General features: G+C 39.2%; 1 long non-coding RNA gene across 1 annotated transcript; it reads right to left on the bottom strand.

Moving 5' to 3' along the window:
- Positions 1-3,258: 3,258 nt before the first annotated feature.
- Positions 3,259-19,922, bottom strand: LOC135323249 (uncharacterized). The gene is made up of 3 exons (XR_010384569.1): positions 19,792-19,922; positions 6,613-6,693; positions 3,259-5,533 (listed from the first exon to the last, which is right to left on the bottom strand). It is a non-coding gene; the product is annotated as an uncharacterized LOC135323249 (long non-coding RNA).
- Positions 19,923-19,976: the final 54 nt, after the last annotated feature.

Here is a 19,976-nt window from a genome sequence, read left to right as displayed (position 1 = left end):
ATTGCTCCCAACAACCATGGAATGCATATTCTTTTCAGGAATAGAACACACACAGACATACACTCAAGATACTCCTACATATTCTGGAACAGTGTGTGGACAGGTGTACCATAAACTCATACAAGAATGTTCATAGCAGTGTTATTTGTAAGAGCCAAAATGTGGGAACAAATCAACTACTTACCAACAATAGAATAGATAAATAAGTTGGGATAGATTCATAAAAGGAATATTGCAAAACAGTAAAAAATGAATTGCAGTCAAACACGCCAACGTAGATGTATTACATAAACATGATCATGAGGAAAAGACAAAAAACCAAGACACATAAGAGATAGAACAAGCTTCCATTGATATGAAACACAGTAAAGGGCAAAATTCAGTAGTTCTATTTAGACTCTCAGAGATAAAGAGTATCAAGAAATTGATCTCCTTAAGACTCGTGTCAGACTAATGATTAACTCTGGTAAAAGAGAAGGGGTTGTAATCAGAAAAATACCATGGGGGAGGGGCCTCTGTAGGGACAGTGAGGTTTTATTTCTGGATGTGGATGGTGGTTATCTTATTTTATAAAAATTTATCAGGATGGATGTATCAGTGGAATGAAAGTTTCTGTGTGTATATTATATTTCACTTTTTGTATCTAAGTATCTGATCTACTTTTAATTTATCCTGAAGTATGGTCTAAGGAATGGGTTCAATTTGAGCTTTTTTCACATGGCTATGCAGATATCACAATCTACTCACTCCTTATTTAAAAATCAATCTTTCCTCCACTCATTTGCAACATGCCTTTAATTGTATAGTAAATTAAACATGCAAGTCGACCTAATTCTGGATTTTCTATTATTTTCCATCGCCTTATCTATTCATGCACCAATACCAAGGTGGTTTAATTAGAGAAGGTTCAGAGCCAAGATTCTAAGTCTCAGCAGTAGTAACATTTCAGATAAGATCATTCTTTTTTTGTCGAGGGCTGTTCTGTGCATTGTAGGATATTTAGCATGATCCCTGGCCTTACCCACTGGATGCCAGGAACCCCTACTCCAACCTCAACTCCTAGTTGTGAGTTTAAAAATGTCTCCAAACATTACCTGAGGGACCAAAAAAGCAAAAGCAAATAAAAAACCCCCAAACCAAAACTAGCTGAGAATCCCTGCTTTGGAGTCTATTTTAATATCTGGCAATACTGTTGGTGGGGGTCGTTGAAAGGATGTGACCTCTGGCTGATCTGTGAGATGGGCCTGGGCAGTCAGAGGTTCTTCATCCCTCCCCTGGACTTGGAATGTATGTTCTGCCCACAGTTCCCACAGTGGGAGCCATTCTCAAGGATGGAGCCTTGAGAGAGAATGCATTGTTGAGACCATCTAGATTGAATGAGCCCCATTAGGGCTTCTATATAGACGTTTTAAGATTCTGGCGGCAGGTGCAGAGATCTTTTCATCTTGGGTGCCCAAGATAAGCCTCCTGTGTAAGTTCTCGTCTTCTTAAACCTGCCATCTCCCAGTCTGGACTGGCTGCCTCTTTCTCCCGCCTGTCCTTGCCCTCCAGGTTCCGGAACAAGTCTGCTAACCAGTGGATCATATCGGGGATAATTTGTAATCTAGTTTTTTTTTTTTATAGAGGTCATCTGTGGGTCTTTGGTCTCTTTTCTGGTTCTTTTTTTCTTTTGGTCAGGAAATGAGGAGAGATTCTGAAAAGGTGAAAATATCAGATATCAAAGTAACAGAGTAAGTTGCATAGTTTTTGTAACGGGAGAAAGGGAGTCACTACAGGAGGATAAATGATAAAGAACAAGATGGCGGGACTATAAACAAATTTACTTTCATCATAAGTGTCACCCAAGACATGAAATATAGTCCAACTTAAAACAGGCTGGAAAATTCCTATTCTAAAATTAATGAAAGATTGAGGTGAAAACATTTAAAATATATATATCTCTGGATCCAAATTTCTATATTAGGGTATTTATTTTATACATAGTAAGAAATATTCTAAAGGTATATAGAATTAAGTGACTTGTGTAACACCACATAATTAGTAAAATAGAATCCAATTCATTGTGTTCTATGCATTAAATAGTAAATAAGTTTCACTTATTTTATGTGTTTCTTTTAAAAATGGGAAACCACTAAAACAACAATATTGAAAATTTGTAAAAAGGGGAAAAAATCATCCTGGCTCTCCTATTCCTAAAACCAAAAAATCTTTGGGTTTTTTTTTTTTTTTTTTTTTTTTTGCGTATCATCTTCCAGTCTTTTTCCGTTGCATCAATTTTTTTTTACGTATTTGCAAAAAAAAAAATCAGTTAATTGTTAAATAAAAAATAAATAAGCAATAGAAAGTATGTATAATTAAGTAACTCAGTTACAAGAAAATTAAATGCTTTGCATTTTCACTTAAAATGAAACCCATTATACCCAAGGGGAATTTTCAAAGCCTCGTCAGCTGCTTCTTGGAATCTTCCTTCGGGAACTGCTGATACTGGCCCTTACAACTGTTCTGTCTCACAAAGGCACATTATGCGATTAAAAATCAAGGCTTCAGTACACCTGCCCAAGCCAACAATTAGGCCTCAAACATTATTATCAGCCATTTCATTAATCTCAGTGAGTGTAAAGTCTAACAATTACAAATTGAATACATAGTTTCTGTGGCTAACCATGATTCATGACACACAGATTACCATCAAACTCTATATACATTGGACGAAAAAGGTTATCCTCAATTCGGAAACAATTCAGCCCTGAGATGAAATCACCCAGAGAAGCAGCACAGAGGCAGAGGTGTATTGTAGCTGAGAATGAGCTTTGACTTGGGAACAAACTGGGTTCGGGTCTCCAGACCTCTTCTTTGCTGGCTGGCGAGGATGCATAACACCCCCCAACCTTCAACTTTGTTATCCTCACGTGGAGTGAATGCAACTTAATTCATAGGTTCTTGAGAGTGTTGTAAAATCAAAATAATGCCTGGTACTTAGGCCTTCCGTTACTGAATTATTCAACTGAATGTTGATTGAAACAGTTGTTCAAACAGTTGAATAAATATTCAAAGACGAACAGGTACTACAGAGACACCATCTTATAAAATATGCTGCTCACCCAGCTCTGGTCACTTGAATCTTGATGACAATCACGCTCTGTTTCCATCTGATGGAAGTATTTGCCTTTAAAAATACTCAGTTGGGCACCTTCTACCCACAACTTTATCATGATAATAGGAATTAGTAGTTATAAATCAAAAACTCACAACATGAAATAAACTTTATATAGTTTACTACACATTTAACGTAAATACATGCATACAGATAAATTGCATATAATATATTTAATATGTAGTCCCAAGCATCGTGTAGCCCAGAACTTAATTTCAGTCCTTCCCAGATTAAACTTCAGGCAGATGAGGGACATGTTTTGATCTACGACAGGTTTGTCACCTCTTTGCTCCAGGGATGTGGATTGCAGACAACAATTACTCCAAGTTCATGCACAGTCTTGACTGATGGTATTTATTTTTTGGGACCATTTTCCAAACCTCCTTAATAGCTTCATTCCCTTCAGAAACACATACTCTTCCAAGCTGTCTGCCCTTGGCGTTTTGTGTGATAACTCACTCAGACGGAAGGCAACATCAAGGAAGGCTTCAGAGAGGCTATTCCATTTCAGCAGAATCTTGACACATGTCAGGCAGACCCCTTGGGGTAGGGAGGGCTATTCTATTCCAGCAAGGAAAAGCCTGAAAGCGTTGAGAACACATCTTGTTCTCACCTGCCTGGTTAGCAGGAGAGGCTGTTTGGAGGCGAGTGCAATAGATAAGTATGGACAGGGAGCCAGAATATGACAGCCCTCACATACCATGCTAAAGAGTGAGAACTGCACCCAGCAGGTGAAGGTGTACCGCGCTGCGGGGCCACTGGTACCTGCGGTGGCTGTACATCGCAATTCACGCTGTATCTGCACTGCAGTCGCTATGCAGATAACAGACTGCAGCTGAGTGGTAAGGAAGAGCAGCTTAAGTATCACCCCTCCACTACCTCCTCAACACACTGCAACCCTTATATCTGTACATTCGCTTTCCTGCAGCCCTTTCACTCTGCTGTGCTTATTTACTTACTCGTATGTGTCCCCTACTAGATCGTAAGCTTCTCGAGGGCAAGGCCAGTCCTGCCCTCACTTTCGTATACTCAGTATGGAGCCTGATGCCTAGAGGAAAGTAAGTTTTCAATACCTTCATTATTCACATTCATTCAATATGTACTGAGTGTCTACTACGTGTTTCCTAGGAAAACTGCTAAAGGTACTGAGCATAGGACAGTGAACAAAATAGAAAAATCCCTGCCCTCGTGGAGTTGGCAAATGAGTTCTGAGAGATGAGCTATAATTCAGGAAATGAGTAAATAAATGGGTAAATTTTTAGTATGTAGGATAGTGATAAGGGCTAAAAAATTAATCAGAGGAGATGAACCCAGGATACGATTTTTATACAGGGTGCTCAGGGAAGCGTTCACTGTGGAGTGGGTATTAGAATGCAAATTATGGCACTTTTGAGAGTGAAAGGGGAGCTATATACTTGGGAAAACATGGGTCAACTGGGATCATCTTGGAGAATCTGCTCACTCTAGACTAGTGGTTCTCAATGAAGGGTGACTTCGCCCCCAAAAGTCTGGCATTTGGCAGTGTCCGAAGACATTTTTGGTTGTCACAACAAAGGGGCTGCTACTAGCACCCAGGGGGTAGAGGCCAGGGATGCAAAGGAAAACACCCCACGACAAAGAATTATCTGGTCCAAAATGTCAATAGTGCCGACGTAGAGAAACCCCGCCCTAGAGACAGAGAAGAGAATGAGAAGGCCAGGTTTGCTGACATGAATTGAGACAAAGATCAATGCAATCAAAGAGGCAAACCATGAGGATGCTTATTTTTTCACTTGTTTATCATTTATAGCCAGCCTACTTCTACAAAATAGATAAGATCGTTTACCAAAAATAAGGCGTATTATCCTTGAACAGAGCAGCGTAATAAGAAATTACACAGCTGAAGGAATCTACAGAACTAATTAGCCTTAATATTAAAAGAGGTTTGAACAAGGGTTCAAAGAAATAAATGCCATCAATTAGCATTATGATCAGGGTTTTCCTGGGACCCTCACCCACTCCTCAGCTATCCTTTCCTTTACCCAAGGCTCAGCCCAGCTACAACGCCATTGGTGCTGGTGGCTTCTTGGATTTCCGAAGTAAGACATACAAGGAAAGGAAGTTCAAACCTTTAGAACTCTCTGTGATTGCCACCCATCTCAGTACCATCAGCGGAAGCTGACTTCACCTGCAAAGTTCCTCCTGTTCACAGCAGACGGGTCAGCCTCTCAGGAAGAAGATTATCAAGTGAGACACAGACCTCGCTCTTCTCTCCGTTCCGGCGCTCCTCCAGGGCAGAAAGAATGAATGAAAACACCGTCGCAGTGCGCGGCAGAACTCGGGGCTGACTGCTAGGTGTCTGCGGTCATCATCCTTTTCCCTCTCGTCTGTTTGGACCACCTGTGAAGTCAGAACGAGAACTTCAGACTAGCTGACCCAAAAGCATGCTCTTAGTCCCAGCTTAGGTTCTTGCATTTCTATTCTCCCCTTCTTCTTTTTTTTTTCTTTTTCATCAGTTAAATTTAGTCATGGAATAAGGAGACGTCAATAGCTGGATGTATCTGAATAAGCCTGTCGGTTTCTGAGCAGCTAGAAGCTAAGCACTGCATCCCAACTATTAAGCTAATGAAAGAAATTAAAACTTTCAAACCAGCCCTAATTTTCTGCATTCAGATCTAACAGACAAGGGTTTATGACCTCAAACCCTTCCCCGTCTCCATTTTCCTCTGAGATCTTATGAAGGAGTCCCAAGCTTTGGCAAAACGGGCAAAAGTCCCCTTCTGCCTTTGCCAAAATACTGAGACCACAAGGGTTTGTTTTTGGTAGAAACCACCCCGAGGCTTAGTTCTGTGTTATCCCCGTCCTCCTGGGAGTTTGTACACAGGCACACAAGAGCATTTACAGCTATTATGTAACATGAACACCAGACAAGGGTGTGTGTACACATTTCAGAGCTCTGCCCTCTGTATGGAATGTGAGAGAAACAAGTTTAAGCAGGACTGTGCCCCCAAATATGGGGGTGAGGGGCCTTGACGGGGAGTGCATGAAGAGTGTCATCCACCAATCTGTGTGTTCTGTTCATGCAGGTTAGATTTCATGAAAAGGGAGGGAAGCTGAAAAGGGTCTGTGTTTCCTGCAATCCGTGGATTGCCACATTTGATTATTTGTCAGGTAGCTATGAACGTTTTAAACACAAACACTTTTTCTTCCGATGTTGTGAGGGAAACAGTTCGTCCCTAAGGCACCCTTGGTGCCATGAAGAATAAACAAAACCATGTAAACATCCAAGGGAAAAATAGACGAGCCAAGATACAGGGCTACTTTTGAACTTCAGAATCTCCACATGATTATGGGTAGCATCCCATGAGGGGGTCCAAATATGAGACATTTCTACTCTCAGCCCTTACACGCCTTCCCAAGTGAAACAAAACAAGCAAAACGGCCATGAGGTGCCAAAAGGATTAACAGATTGTCCTTACTCGACCTTCTCCTCACTTCCACTTGAAGACAACAGGTGGTTGATTTCAGTCACACAGAGATTCATGTCCCGATCCAGAAACCTAGATGAAGGATCATAAACGGATCAATTGGATTCCTGTTTTCTCAAGAATAAAAGACACTCCTGTTTAGAAGCGGATGCCAGATCCTCTCAGCCCTCCATCTTCCTCAGTGCTCACTGTTAATTACTACTTGTCAATGCTTGTTAAGAACTGCCTACATCCACTTTCTGAATTTCAGAATAAAACAGATACACAGTGGGCATACTTCCTGAGACTCTTCGTGGAGAACTCCGTGAATCTAGCACACTTCATTATCTAAACGTGACAACATGAAAATAATTTTTTTTTTTTGGCATCTGTAAAATTCAGGAGTGCTCATAACCTTCAGGGAAATTGGTCTTTGTTCTTGGAGGATTACAAGTGCACTGCATAAATTGCCTGTTCCAATGAATACGGAAATAGAACTAAGCGGACGCACGTATAGCATCTTGAGAAATGATTTCACATTCCTTGTTATTCTGCTTCCAAAGCATTATACAGAATTGATTGAAGAGATAACTGGAATATCACCCACCACAGCTCAGCTCTTCATCTCCCTTACGACTTACTTTTAAAATACTGTTTTTCAGACACAAGGCTCAATTCATTTTTTTGGAAGGCACACTGATACATATTTGCTCAGCTCTTGTTACACAAATTTTTTTCTTTGAAGGAATCTCAGTCGCTGTGAACATGGAATCTTAAAAATACTTTATTTTCTTCCCTTCTTATCTACTCAAAGCCAGCACTGACCATAAACGGCTAAAATAATCTACCCAAATCAATTAAAGTTAAAAGGTTAAATGTACATATTTTTAATAAAGTCAAAAATGTAGCTTTATAATTCATAATATCTGGAGAAAATGGTAATAATACTATGGAAAGAAAGCAACAGAATATGCTACCCACAGGTTGGAATTTTTAATTTTTCTGAATACTAAAAACTTCAACATAATCCTATCTATCCTTTTGAAATTCTGCAAATTCTTACAGGATAATGTTCATGTCTGAACCTCTCTTAACATCGATAAAGGAAGAATATGTTCTTATTTTCTACGTATTTTTTTAAAACAAATGTTAACTCATTACAATGGAAAGTAAAATATTTTAGCTAATAAAAAATTAGTTTTTGATTTCCTGGTTCTTTCCTTTCACCCCTGCCTAATTCCAAACAATCCACATGGGTCATTTTGGATAGGTATTGAATAATTTTTAAAACACAGAATCAATTAATAAATCTTTAATGAGACTTTCTCCATTTAAAAAATAAAAATAAAATATCTCCAATACATGCTTAAACTCCTCTACTATTTAGTTATCAGGTAACCAGGCCACCAAAGAAAACATATTTTGGTGGTTTAAAAAAATATATGCCTAATGTAAATTTTAAAACTGAGCTACTAGTTACTTAACAAGTTAATTAGTAAAAAGACAGCAACCACTAGTAATGGTTATAAGAAAAAATTAATACAAAAGCAATGAATAAGAAATACGTAGATAAGTAAGACAGAAGGATTTAGAATATTAAGGTCCTAATGCATTCAAATGATTGGAAAGAACCAAAATAATCTTATTTTTATCAGCATATTTCTTTGATAAGGAAAACCGTATCATAAAAACTGATCATTGAAGCCTGACGACTCTTTCCACCTCTCATTAACTACGACTCTGCCCCCTGCTGTTTGCTTTATAGTGCTATGACATTAGACGGTCAAAGGCCTACATAATTCATGGCCTCGCTTCCAGCTGTCCTTTAAATCCACTGCACACAGTGGAATGGAATTGTTTTCTCCAGATGGCCTCCATTTCCTCTTAACAAGCACCCAACAGTGTTTTGATTTGCTGCAATAATAAAATATTTCTTCTCCCTTTCTCTTCCATTAAACTAAGCATTTCTATTCCTATTTCCTTATGTCGGTGGAAACATTCTTCTAATTTCAAAGCCTTCTTATCTCTTGTCTTAAGAGGTGTTTGTTTTTTTTTTTTTAATTACCCTTTGGTAGGACACATGTTCTTACACCACAGTTTTCTTCTATTTCAAAAACAGTATCTTCATTCTCAAGAAAGGGGCCAAAGCTTGGGAATTTAATAGCAATAATAGCAAAAACCTGAATAGCTATTAGGTATTGAGCGTATATCATGGGTCAGTCTTCTAAGAGCTTCAGGTGTATTCGTTTTCTTAGTCTTAATTACTCTGGGAGGTAGGCACTATCATTGCCTTTACACAGGGAGGACACTGAGGCATAGAAAAGTGACCTGCTTAGCCTGTCACAGAACTAGTAATTAGTAACAAGTCACTGAACTGGTCACTAGAGCTAGGAGGCCAACCCAGGCAGTCTGGCTCCAGAGTCTGAGCTTCATCCCCTCACAGTGACAGCCAACCTATGTAGGCACAGTCAAGTTACACCTATGAACAACTGGAAGATAATGGTAACTGGAACTGGTCATAGAAGCAGGAATTAGAGTTGTGTTCATTTATCTGCTCCTATGGGATATCATACAGGGAAATAACATCTTCCAATTCTTGGTATTGGGCACTTTCCTATTTTTACAAAGTCTTCAGAACATAAAACTGGGGTCTAAAATTCACATTTACTTGAATGTTTACTGCACCTAATTCTGCACATTTACAGCCTAAATCACAATGAATGGTATCTCACTTGCTGAACTGCTTTAAGTCCTCAGTCAGCAACTGTTCAGATGAATTAAAACATTGTCAATTTTAAGTGAGATAACAGAGAAGCTTACCTACTCCCACGTGTATGAGACAGGGGCAATCCTTTTCCATCAAATAGACCGAAATAATTTATTTAATCTAAATTTGATTACTTTGCATTTTGGGGTATTGATTTAGTGTTTGAGGTATAAGATATAAGTAGATCAAATACACTCCAAATTATCCAATTCCTTTTTATTTTTCTCAATGTCTGACCATATCCACTTATTCTTATGACATATTTATATTGTAATATAATATACGGTCATTCTGAATCTTTCTACCTCTTCCAACCCAAACTGGTTTCAATAGAACACTTGAATTTAAGAAATATTCATCATATTTGGCTCTCCTATTAACATAAACTTCTAAAAACTTGTAGAATAAGTATTGCTTTACTTACACAAATTCCCTTCCCAAGTTAAATGTGAATGGCTGAGAAAAAAAACTAGCAGGAATCCTTAGAATATTTTTTCATGTCACACCTGTTGATTCATTATCAAAAATGGGTTTGAAACAAAATACATGAAACACAGATCATAGAAGGGCACTGAACAGCACCGTTAGTCAATAAATTTCATATTTTAGAGTCATCATTGCCCTTGAAAAATAGTCCATGTCTATTGGTTGTATAAAGACTTGAGCTTGAAATAATTAAACAACTTTACAGAACCCAGGCTTTATGTATCTGAGTTGGGAGGTGTATTAATACGTTGGTAACATCCAAAAAGTATAATCTTGTTTGAATCATATTTTGGAAACCTCTGCTTCTCTGATACTTAATTTTAAACATAAAAGAGAGAAGAGCTAGTGATGAATTTAGCTTCATCTTGGTATTGTTCCTAGGTCAACATTACATAAATAAGGTCACTAAAAACTGTGACAACGAAGGGGTCTCAGTTTGTAAACTAACACAGTGCCTTCATTCCACCAAATTAAAATCTCAGTTAACTTGACTCCTCCATTGTTGAGGAGCAAAGAAACAGGTTTATTAGACACAAAGATACTTGGATTTACGTATTTTGCATTTGAGGTGCCTTTTTGCTCAAATCCTGTGCATTATAACAATTTATTTCTTATCCTAGCTTAGTAGATAGTTAGACGTCAAAAGCGTGTGTAGTAGTGCCCTGCTCCCTTCCTTGATTCTACCTTAGTGTCACCAACATGTATTATGGACAAACTTCAGTTTCCCTAACTTCAGAGAGGCACTTTGGTCTATTTCCTCATTAAGACAAGGTAAGAACGAATACATTAAGCTCATCAATCCTTTAGAGTCTTTTTTACATAGCATATGCTCTATTTTACATAAAATTAATGTCATTAAAAGAGTCAAGTATTATGTTTCTTTTTTTTTTTTTTTACAACGCATTATGTGGGTATTAAAAAAAAATCATTGAAATATCTATTGAAAATCTACAAAACGAGTTTCCTAAATCATGAGTGTCCTGGAAACACGTTTAGGAAAATTAAACACAAAATTTCCTACATTTTTCTTTGAAGTTGCCACAAGCATTCCAAAATGTTTTCACAGTGCCAGATGGTGTTGCCACACTCCACACAGTTTCCTTACATACAGTAGCATCCGATTTGGCTACATGCCTCCAACATGTTTAATAAATGCATTTTGGTATTTATTTGGATTTTTAAAAGGAACCCAGAAACAAAAGGAGACATAAGGCCATGTAAAATGGAAAACTCTAGTCTTTGGCAAAAGAGTAGGTTTGGGGAGGTCTTTTCAATTCCCATCTAAATGTCAGTAGGTAAGGCTGCTGGAAAGAGGCTCTAGAATAGATTTTCAAAGACTTCCAGCGGCAGGAGAGTACAATCTAGTATCTGTTGGCTGTTTCACTCCTTATACTGTAGGATACAGAGTCATAAAACAGGCTTGGAGCATCTAGCTCATGCTATTTTGCCCAATCAATAAAATACCATCAGGTGTCCAATATACTCCCAAATAGCTAATTTCTAATATTACACAGTTTTATAATACTTATAAAATATCACTCAGTTATGCAATCTGTTAATTTAAAGGATATATTGAACCCATTGTTTTTATGAGTTTGGCTCACAAATAAAATTACTAGACGAGTCATCTCAAGAAGAGAGTAAATCTGAAAAATCAGTGGTATTTTCTATGATTCTGCCTAGGCTGTTAATAATAAAACATTCCCTTTGGACACTAATCCAAATGGAACAATTTAAGAACAAGTTGATTTATTATATTGACTATAATTATTCCTATACCACAGTAGTTCAGTTTCTTAATTTTCCATGGACCTTTGAACTTTTTCTGTAACTTGCATATATTACCCATCTAAAATATTTCCCAGAATATTTTATAGTTTTTTTAAAAAGTGCAGCAGGTCAGTATGACCTGAATTATTCAGGCCTGTGACTGAAGCCCAGAATCATCTATTAATATCAATGTAAACAGAACAAGGATGTTTGAAGGGCACAACACTGCCCTATATCAGTGTTTCTAATTCATCCTCAAATAGTACAGCATTTACTGAATTGTCACAGCATATTGGCTAAGGTACAGAGTGTAAAGGAGAGATACAGATTTATTGTGGACTTTCTAAGTCCTGAATTCAGCTTGTCCTGTGAATAACGAATATAAAACGAGGCAAAATGTTACCAGATCACTCTCAGCCCGAAAAAGGCACATTTCTAGGGCATTTATTACAAGTTACCTAGCTAAAGACTAGATTGGGTAGCTTAAAGGAAGGAACTAGGAATCAGAGGGCAAGTTTTTATGTCTGCAGTTGACAGTTTTAAATCACATGTTTTTCCATCTTGTCCAAATAAAGCAACATGAGGTGATGACCATAAACTGGGATGTTGGACAACCCACTTCACAGTATCACCGTAAGGATAAAATAATATGGAGCATATGGAGGGAGCTTGTAAACATTAAAATAGTACAAAGATGTTATTGAAATTAGCAACAGAATTTTAAGCCTCTCAGACCAGGGATCATACTTTAGCCATTTTCTTAACCCATACCATACCTGTTATAACTGTAGGTCTTAAGAAAAGTCTATTCTTTCTGAAAATAGGACAGAATAAATTAGGGTGCTTCCCTGTGCTGTTTACTTTTGGTCCCCGGGATAAAAAAAAATTTAACGAGGTGTTTGTTTTATAGCTGGCATTGCCTATATTTATATTTTGATTTTTCTTAATCCTTCTCTAGTATATAGACCGAGTATTTAAAAATATTAGGACTTGAACATTCTGAGAGACATGCAGGAAAAGTGAAATAGGTGGAAAGTCAGATACATTGAAGGAAAACTGAGAGCTAATTTTTTTATATTACAAGATTCATTATTCTTATAATAAATGCTCAATTTAATCCTATCAAGACGTATTTGTAGAAGCCTTGCTACACACTCATTTCCAGGCTATATAGGATTTCCAGGGTTTGTAAGAGTCTTCTCAAGGATTTTATAGTTGTGAGGAACAGTATTAGGAACAACTAATTACAGTGTGATTCTAAATGAATTGAATGCTGATAGAAATCCACTAAGCAATACCTGGGGTTTTTATGAATATGTAGACAAGGCTGATTTGTAAAGTGTGGGTCTACACACTTACTCTGTACAGGGCTAGACAGTGAATATTTTAGGCTAGACAGTGAATATTTTAGGCTTTGTGGCCAGGCAGTCTCTGTCTCCATATTCAGTTCTGATGTAGTATAAAAGCAGCTGTACGCATGCATAAGAGAATGTGTGTAGCTGTGTTCCAACAAAACTTTATTTACAAAAACAGCAAGCCAAGGATTTCAAGCATGGACCATAATTTGACAATCCCCATTGTAAAGAAATTCTCCCAGTTCTCTCTGTAATTTAATAAATGTTCAATATACCCCTTTCATGTCATTAGGCCACCTGTCAATCGCCCTTGATCCCTTTGTAATATGTTACCTTTGATAACTGAAATGGCAGCTACAAGAAGATTCTTCATTTGTTTAAGGTTAAAAAAAAATGAAGGTGCAGTTCCAACATGAATTTCCAGAAGTATTCTCTCTGGAAGAAGTTGCAAAGTGAGATATCTGGGGATCTGGTGGCCAGGGCACAATTCTTTTTGAAACTCTCTGTATAATACAAATCAGTAATTAATTAAATATGGAATTGATCAGGAGTGTTACAAAGCAGTTCCAAATTTAAGTGTAGCTTGAACCTCACACTATAGAGCACAACCATTTTTTTTTTTTAAAGTTCACCTTTATTTTGAACAAATTGCTCTATCTTCTTTTTTTAATGGAGGTGCTGAGGATTGAACCCAGGACCTTGTGCATGCCAAGCAGGCACTCTGCCACTAAGCTGTACTCTCCCCCCTGAGCACAACCATTTATTTGAATTTCTGTAGAGCTCTGACTTCTTCAGACTTTCAGAAGCCAGATGAGGCTGGACCAGAGAAGAAAATGACTGAGTGTTGTAAGAGAGAAAGAAATGTATATGCACACACATACACACACACGTCTGTGTATCTGTATATATACATGTGTGTGTAAATATATGTATATAGATGGGAAAAGAGGCTGATTGATTTCCTTACAGTAGAAGGAGGAGGAAAAGTATACAATCTGCTCTCTGTATCAATGGGTTCCGCCTGCATCTTCGGATTCAACCAATCTTGGATGGAAAATATTTTTTAAAAATTCCAGAAAGTTTCAAAAAGCCACATTGACCCCAGCAACTACTTACATAACATTTGTATTGTATTTACAACTATTTACATAGCATTTACATTGTATTATGTATTATAAGCAATCTAGAGATGATTTAAAGTATATGGGAGGATGTGTATAGGTTATATGCAAATACTATGCCAATTTATATATAAGGGACATGAGCACTGGACGATTTTGGTATCTGTGGAGGGATGGGATGGGGGAAGGGGTCCTGGAACTAATCCCTTGTGGATAACAAGGGACAAGTGCATGCATAAGTTAGATTGGACAATATTCCTATTTTCTCTTTTGACTTAAAAGGATCTGAAATCTTTTTTGTGCCCTGTATTAAATCTAACGATCTGAAGTAGTTCACTTTAACACACCATAGAGATGACACACTAACACCCTCAGGGTTAATGCTAGGCTGGAATCATTTCTTTTTTTGTTTTCCTAGAACCTACATTTTTTTTTTTTTTTTTTTTTTTTTTGTCAGTCAGCTCATGCTAATATGTCTGGTCAAGAGTTCAGCATTGTTTTGGGGCTAGGTTGAAACAGCATTGCTCTGAAGCTCTACATATCTCCTTGATTGCTTGGAAACAGTGAACATTCATATTACATATATTTATTCAATGAGAATGCAATCCAATAAGGACCCTGGATAGTTGGTTGGTATTTCCATAAGATATGTCAGACACTATTAGTTTTAAAGGCTGTTGATACAATTTGAAAATCTAGAATCTTAATAGGAGATTAAGATTAAGTAATCTTAATTACTTAATAATCTTAGTAAAGTATTAGCCAAAACATTGTTTTAGATAATTAGATATCATAATGAAATAAATATTCTTCTTCCTAGCAAATCCCCATGCTGGTATTTCTTTACTTTTTAACATAAGATAATCTAATGAACCTGTTTTAGATGAATTCATTCATCTGGTAATAAATCCATCCATCAGATAAACAGGTACTGATTGAACACATACAGTATACTTGGGCCTACATGATGGCGATGAAACCGTCCCTGCCCAAGCTTACATTCAAGGGCCAAATAAAGATGAGCAAAGGGGTCTTCCCAAGGGAGTGGGTTAGAAATGTGCAGGGAATAAGAGATATAGCAGAAGAGAGAAGCTTTGCACTCAAATAATATTACTGCAAGATAATACTGGATATATGGCTTGTGAGAACTAACAGATGCCATCAGAATTTAAAGGGGAGGGATGCTCTTTGATAAGACAGAGGGATGTGATCAAGGACAACTTCATGGCAGACATGACCTTGAATCTTTGATGAAAGATAGAATGTAGAAAAATAAAGACTTAGGTGGGGGCCAGAGAAAGGTGAAGACATAGATTAGCACAAGTTAATACATAGAAGTGGTAACATGTAAATTCATGTCTCAAGTAAGATAAGTAATTCTGTTTTGACCAGACTGCTTAAACAAAGGAAACTCAGAGTAGGTGAGTAAGAGAGAAGGCTGAGCAGGTAGAGTTGTGCCATACTGAGGAGGGCACTGGAAGCCAAGCTCAATCTGTTTTTGAATTTCTAAAATTTCTGCCAATAGTCATAATTCATCGTGATATTTTAATACAGTAAAACAAAATGCGCTTAAAGATGCTGTATAACTACAACCCATTCATCCAGCCCCCTAAGACAGTCCCCCACATGCTTCTACCCAACATACTTCATTACACATAACCTACCTATTTATACCATAATTTTCTAAAATCTAGAAAAGCAGATATTCAGACCTGAACTCTCAGCATTCATGTTGGTGCCCTCCTTTCCCTTGTTCTTGGTATGTAGTGGACACTGTTGGAAAACATTCATAAATACCACGTGCAGAGAAGTACTGCTACCTGGGAGGCAATATTTCAAACTATAGTATGAGTTCTTTCTTGTCTCATCTCTTAAGGGATATTGTTACGGTGGCCACTGGTTGTCTTGCTGGAGCAGGGGATCAAGAACCCTTCTCATTTCTGAACAGAAAGAAATTTAGCCAATGTGAAAAACTCAATGTGTGGTCACAACTCTTTTTAAACCATTAGTGGTTCTGATCAGACATATGAGCTGGTTTTAGAGGCATGGAATGTTAGAACTGGAAGGGGCCTTAATCTGACCTTCCTCATTTTAGTGGAACAAAAAAGAGATCCAGAAGGGTGAAGGGACTTGCCTTAGTAGACACATCTAACATTTTCTACAGCCAGGGCTAGAACTCACATCTCCTAGATTCTAGTGTTTTTCTTACATCAAAAATTACACCTTACCAAATCTCATTAGCTTTAAATCGACTTAAAAAAACAGAGCATAGGTGGACATTTCAGTGTTACTACCCAGCAGGGTTTCTCAAATGCAGTACTACTGACATTTGGATCACGTTAATTCTTTGCTGTAGGAGGCTTCCTGTGTCCTGTAGTAAGACCGCCAGCATCCCTGATCTCTATCCACCAGATGCCAGTATCACCACCCTCATCCCTTTGGTTGTGACCAAAACGTCTCCAGACATTGTCAAATGTTCTCTGGAGGTCAAAATCACTTCTGGTTGAGACACTCTTCCCCTACCCCACAACTTATCTACCCCATATAAACCTCTAGAATAATTTCTTTGGAGCCAGTCTGACCTAACTTAAGGGCTTCTTTCCAGGAAGCTCATACCTCTAACCTGACGGCAAAGGGCTCTTCGCAGGTGTTCTAGTTTCCCCTCCAGATATTAATTCCATCACTAGAATCTGGTTGTTCCAGGTAGTCATGGTCACAGGCCCCCTCCCATCTACTCCATTCCCTATTTCAGCATGTATCTGAGTGCCTATAACATGCTAGAAGCTGGGCCCAGGGAATGCAGAGATTAGTCTCTAATCTCTGGGGTTTCAGTCTCCTGGGGGAGACAAATACATAAATGAACACCTGTCCACCTTAGGATCAGTGTTGGGCGAGAGGTGTGGGCAGGGTGCCCAGAGTGTATTAGGGAATACACTCATTCACACTGAGGGTGGCCATAAGGTGATGCATCACAGGTCGCCAAAAGGAAGTGCCAGCTAAGCAGAGTCTTCAAGGACAAGTCAGAAAAAGAACTAGGAAGAGAATGGAGAAGTCTAGCCAGGCAGAGGCAACAGTGTATCTAAAAGCAAGTAGGGAGAAAACCCAGGTTCTGGCTATAGCATCAACTAAGAGTGAGAATGAAGCTGGAGAGTAAGGAGGAATCCGGTCTCAAAGGAGCTAATTATCGCTATGCTCAAGAGTTTGGAATTGATCTGGTAGGTAACTAGAAGCTGGGGAGAGAGTGCTTCAGACTTGCATTTTAAAAAGATTTGAAGGACAGAACATTTCACAAATGAGGGATTCAAAGAAAGAGCACAGGCCACCTCAAGATAAACACCTGATGTGCTGTCTAATAAAAGAACAATCGTGCCAGATTTGGCTCTTGCCAGTCCTACCGTGGGAGGGATTCTCTTCCCAGAAGCATTGCCACAAACTGGCAAGAAGAGGAAAGTCTCACGACTGACCATGCAGAGGTACAACCTCTTCTCCCACCCAGGAATGAAGCAGAGGAAACCCTCTACTATCAAGGCGAGAGGAATTTTTTCTTCAAGAATCTAAGACTTCATAGAGAGGCTGCGTTCCCTGTGGAAATTCAAAACATATTTTTCCCAGAAAGAAAAATGGTAAATGTTGCAATTTTTAAATATACGGCTTAGCCAGTTTCTGGGTCAAAGGTGTTTTGCATAGGGGTGTGTGTGTGTGTGTGTGTGTGTGTGTGTGTGTGTGTGTGCGCACTGGCTCTTAAATGCATCACTGTTTCTGTGGGAATGTGAATTACAGACTGACTTTCAGGACACAAGCCATTTGCCAGCTGTGAATGGTGCGTGCCTATGCACAGAAAGCACAGTGACGGTAGCAAAATGCACCAGACAAGATACGATTAAAGTTCTCCCATAAAAATGCGAGTCTGGGGCAATTTAAGAGCAGTGCTGCTGACCACATACAATGCAAACTGAAGTGAGTTCTAGGCGGCTGTTGGGGCCCTGCCTGGGCTGAGTGAGTCTACGAGCAGCTCCGGCAGCTATCCCATGGCCTGGCCCGTGGCAGATGCTCCATTAATGTTTAGAAAAGTGAACTGGATGCACTGAAATGGATCTCCAGGCCCATGTGTCTCCTGCTTAAATGAGACTTAGGGGAAAATATGCTGGCTCAATGAGGCTGAGATTGTGTGTGTGCAAGGAAGAGAGGAACAGACAGCATGGATTCGCCCAGGAGAACAGTGAAAGAAAGTGGATTAGTAAGTCTGCATCTGTGCTCATAGAACAGAGATCTCTTCCTCTTAGAGGCAGAAGCTCATATGAACACAAAGTGACCTTGATTAATTCTCATTAACGTCAGCAGAGGGGATCAACTTAAGTAAATTAATGTTAGTTCCATGACCTATTGCATATTTGTTTTAAGAGCTGATTTGCTGATTTGTAGCTGAAACATGGTGGCCTTCTTTCCTCTGATTCATCCATTACTCAGAAGGCCCTGGCTTCTTAGAATTCTTAATAAAATTCCAATAGTTTTCATTAGCAGTCATCAAACATAGCTGAACCTTCTTTCAAAGTGCGTCTTTTTGCCTTTCACTGATGACCTGACCCATCTCTAGCCTCTCCCGGTTTCAATCCACCTCGACCGCTGAGGGCAAACTTACCTTCTTAAAATAATGCTTTGATTCAGTTACACCCCTTTTCAAAGCCCTTTCACCACCTCCCAAGTACCTGCAGAATACAGTCCAAACCTCTGGCCTGACTTTCAGGCCCTGTAGAATCCCCACTGGTAAATTCCACCCACCTCCACTTCTGCATACAAGACAGCATGGCATCCTTGATGTCTCCCAAACAGGCAGTCTGCACCCTTCCCCTGTGCCTGTTCATACCTCAGCGGCCTCACACCCTCAGTTCCTCCCTCTGTAGCTTAAAAGCACATTTCTGAGTCTGGTCTACCTGGTGAAGTAAAAGTCTGGGCTCTTTTCAGTCCAGGCCCCCTGACTCCTCTCAGTTCCTTGCATGGAATTATTCCACACCTCTCTGGCTTCCCTGAAAGGGGGTGACCCTATCCTCGCCCAGGAGGCTGCCTGGCCTTAAGCTATAAGCAGCACATGACCCAAAACTCTAGAAACGTGCCTGGCACACCCCAGAAGCTCAACGGAACTCTCTAAGTTTTGTTGAATAAATTTAAGGCATTTGACTTTGTTAATTTAAGATGACCACCCACTTTGTCCCTGAGGCCAGGGACTTTCCTACGCCCCCAGGTAAGAAAAATAACATCTAAATATTTTAGCTTCGATAAAGTTTGCTTTGACACACAAAGAGCAGAACTTCCTCTTTAACCCTTCAAGAAATGAGAACTCCCAGTCCCCCCACCTCCACGCAGCCCCATTATTGAATTTCAGATTCCTCAAAAATTTCTTACTAAATAAAACTTTGCCTCTTCTCTGCAGTTACTTCCACCCAGCCCAATCACCAGCAAATTCCTCACGCGAGAAAAAGGCTTTTGAAAATGGAAGTGTGAGGGGAAAACGTCTACAGGCAGGAACAGTCTAACAGGTGCTGCCCTGCAAACACTTCAACACCGAAACAGACCTTCTGAGCAGGCCAAGTGGTTTTTAGCCAACCTCGTGTTTTTTTAGCTGTTGTTTCTGGGGCTCTTCGAGAACAAAAATGCCCGGTCCCCTTGGCCTTGCCCGTTTTCTCCCATCACTTACTACCGAGTGCGTATCTGACTTGTTTATCTGGACGCAATCTTTGTCACAACCAGTCATCTCGCTCAGCAACCCGCGCGACCACGTTTCCTTAAATCAGAGCCCCGTGGACTCTGCTCGGGAACTACATGTCCCAGCAGGCCCCGCGCCCTTCGCAGGAAGGACGTCTGCGCACTAAGATACTCAGT

This window comes from Camelus dromedarius, chromosome 16 (genome assembly GCF_036321535.1).
Source record: "Camelus dromedarius isolate mCamDro1 chromosome 16, mCamDro1.pat, whole genome shotgun sequence".
NCBI classification, from domain to species: domain Eukaryota; kingdom Metazoa; phylum Chordata; class Mammalia; order Artiodactyla; family Camelidae; genus Camelus; species Camelus dromedarius.
Note: the sequence above shows the minus strand (reverse complement) of the source record. Positions and strands in the feature narration are given on the sequence as shown.